We start from the raw sequence: 3,384 nt of genomic DNA, 5'->3' as shown, positions 1-3,384 counted from the left end.
CATAGACAACACCATGTCCCTAGTAAGCCTCTAGTTGACTAGCTCGTTGATCAATAGATGGTTACGGTTTCCTAACCATGGACATTGGATGTCGTTGATAACGGGATCACATCATTAGGAGAATGATGTGATGGACAAGATCCAATCCTAAGCCTAGCATAAAGATCGTGTAGTTCGTATGCTATAGCTTTTCTAATGTCAAGTATCATTTCCTTAGACCATGAGATTGTGCAACTCCCGGATACCGTAGGAGTGCTTTGGGTGTACCAAACGTCACAACGTAACTGGGTGACTATAAAGGTGCATTACAGGTATCTCCGAAAGTGTCTGTTGGGTTGGCACGAATCGAGACTGGGATTTGTCACTCCGTGTAAACGGAGAGGTATCTCTGGGCCCACTCGGTAGGACATCATCATAATGTGCACAATGTGATCAAGGAGTTGATCACGGGATGATGTGTTACGGAACGAGTAAAGAGACTTGCCGGTAACGAGATTGAACAAGGTATAGGGATACCGACGATCGAATCTCGGGCAAGTATAATACCGCTAGACAAAGGGAATTGAATACGGGATTGATTAAGTCCTTGACATCGTGGTTCATCCGATGAGATCATCGTGGAACATGTGGGAGCCAACATGGGTATCCAGATCCCGCTGTTGGTTATTGACCGGAGAACGTCTCGGTCATGTCTGCATGTCTTCCGAACTCGTAGGGTCTACACACTTAAGGTTCGATGACGCTAGGGTTATAAAGGAAGCTTGTATGTGGTTACCGAATGTTGTTCGGAGTCCCGAATGAGATCCCGGACGTCACGAGGAGTTCCGGAATGGTCCGGAGGTAAAGATTTATATGTAGGAAGTCCTATTTCGGCCATCGGGACAAGTTTCGGGGTCATCGGTATTGTACCGGGACCACCGGAAGGGTCCCGGGGGCCCACCGGGTGGGGCCACCTATCCCGGAGGGTCCCATGGGCTAAAGTGAGAAGGGATCCAGCCCAAAGTGGGCTGGGGCGCCACTTCCCCTAGGGCCCATGCGCCTAGGGTGAAAGGGGAACCCTAAGGAAGAGTCCCAAGGAGGGAAGGCACCTCCTAGGTGCCTTGGGGGGGAGGGAAACCTCCCCTGGCCGCTGCCCCCTTGGAGATTGGATCTCCTAGGGGCTGGCGCACCCCCCCTTGGGATCCCTATATATAGTGGGGTAGGAGGGCCTCTCAAACACACCTTTTGCCTTTGGTGCAGCCCCTCCCTCTCTCCCAAGTTCTTCTCCTCTTCTGCGGTGCTTGGCGAAGCCCTGCAGGATTGCCACGCTCCTCCATCACCACCACGTCGTTGTGCTGCTGCTGGATGGAGTCTTCCTCAACCTCTCCCTCTCTCCTTGCTGGATCAAGGCATGGGAGACGTCACCGGGCTGTACGTGTGTTGAACGCGGAGGTGCTGTCCGTTCGGCACTAGGATCATCGGTGATTTGAATCACGACGAGTACGACTCCATAAACCCCGTTCACTTGAACGCTTCCGCTTAGCGATCTACAAGGGTACGTAGATGCACTCTCCCTCCCCTCGTTGCTGGTCTCTTCATAGATAGATCTTGGTGACACGTAGGAAATTTTTGAATTTCTGCTACGTTCCCCAACAGTGGCATCATGAGCTAGGTCTATGCGTAGTTTCTATGCACGAGTAGAACACAAAGTAGTTGTGGGCGTTGATTTTGTTCAATATGCTTGCCGTTACTAGTCTTATCTTGATTCGGCGGCATCGTGGGATGAAGCGGCCCGGACCGACCTTACACGTACTCTTACGTGAGACAGGTTCCACCGACTGACATGCACTATTTGCATGAGGTGGCTAGCGGGTGCCAGTCTCTCCCACTTTAGTCGGATCGGATTCGATGAAAAGGGTCCTTATGAAGGGTAAATAGCAATTGGCATATCACGTTGTGGTTTTGCGTAGGTAAGAAACGTTCTTGCTAGAAACCCATAGCAGCCACGTAAAACATGCAAACAACAATTAGAGGACGTCTAACTTGTTTTTGCAGGGTATGCTATGTGATGTGATATGGCCAAAAGGATGTGATGAATGATATATGTGATGTATGAGATTGATCATGTTCTTGTCAAGGGAATCACGACTTGCATGTCGATGACGAGACAACTTCAAGAAGACACGATGATGGAGATCATGATGATGGAGATCATGGTGTCATGCCGGTGACAAGATGATCATGGAGCCCCAAGATGGAGATCAAAGGAGCTATATGATATTGGCCATATCATGTCACTATTATTTGATTGCATGTGATGTTTATCATGTTTATGCATCTTATTTGCTTAGAACGATGGTAGTAAATAAGATGATCCCTTACAACAATTTCAAGAAGTGTTCTCCCCTAACTGTGCACCGTTGCTACAGTTCGTCGTTTCGAAGCACGCCGTGATGATCGGGTGTGATAGATCCTTACGTTCACATACAACGGGTGTAAGACAGTTTTACACATGCAAAACACTTAGGGTTAACTTGACGAGCCTAGCATGTACAGACATGGCCTCGGAACACAGAGACCGAAAGGTCGAGCATGAGTCGTATGGTAGATACGATCAACATGAAGATGTTCACCGATGATGACTAGTCCGTCTCACGTGATGATCAGACACGGGCTAGTTGACTCGGATCATGTAATCACTTAGATGACTAGAGGGATGTCTATCTGAGTGGGAGTTCATAAGATGAACTTAATTATCCTGAACATAGTCAAAAGGATTTTGCAAATTATGTCGTAGCTCATGCTATAGTTCTACTGTTTAGATATGTTCCTAGAGAAAAATTAGTTGAAAGTTGATAGTAGCAATTATGCGGACTAGGTCCGTAAACTGAGGATTGTCCTCATTGCTTCATAGAAGGCTTATGTCCTTAATGCACCGCTCAGTGTGCTGAACCTCGAACGTTGTCTGTGGATGTTGCGAACATCTGACATACACATTTTGATAACTACGTGATAGTTCAGTTAAACGGTTTAGAGTTGAGGCACCAAAGATGTTTTTGAAACATCGCGAAACATATGAGATGTTTTGAGGGCTGAAATTGGGATTTCAGGCTCGTGCCCACGTCAAGAGGTATAAGACCTCCGACGTTTTTCTTAGCCTACAAACTAGGGAGAAAAGCTCAATTGTTGAACTTGTGCTCGGATTGTCTGAGTACAACAATCACTTGAATCGAGTGGGAGTTAATCTTCCAGATGAGATAGTGATGTTTCTCCGAAGTCATTACCACCAAGCTGCTAGAGCTTCGTGATGAACTATAATATATCAGGGACATATATGATGATCCTTGAGATATTCGCGATGTTTGACACCGCAAAAGTAGAAATCAAGAAGGAGCATCAATTGTT

Source organism: Triticum urartu, chromosome 6A (assembly GCF_056163025.1).
Source record: "Triticum urartu cultivar PI428250 chromosome 6A, HENAU_Tu73, whole genome shotgun sequence".
Lineage (NCBI taxonomy): Eukaryota > Viridiplantae > Streptophyta > Magnoliopsida > Poales > Poaceae > Triticum > Triticum urartu.
Note: the sequence above shows the minus strand (reverse complement) of the source record.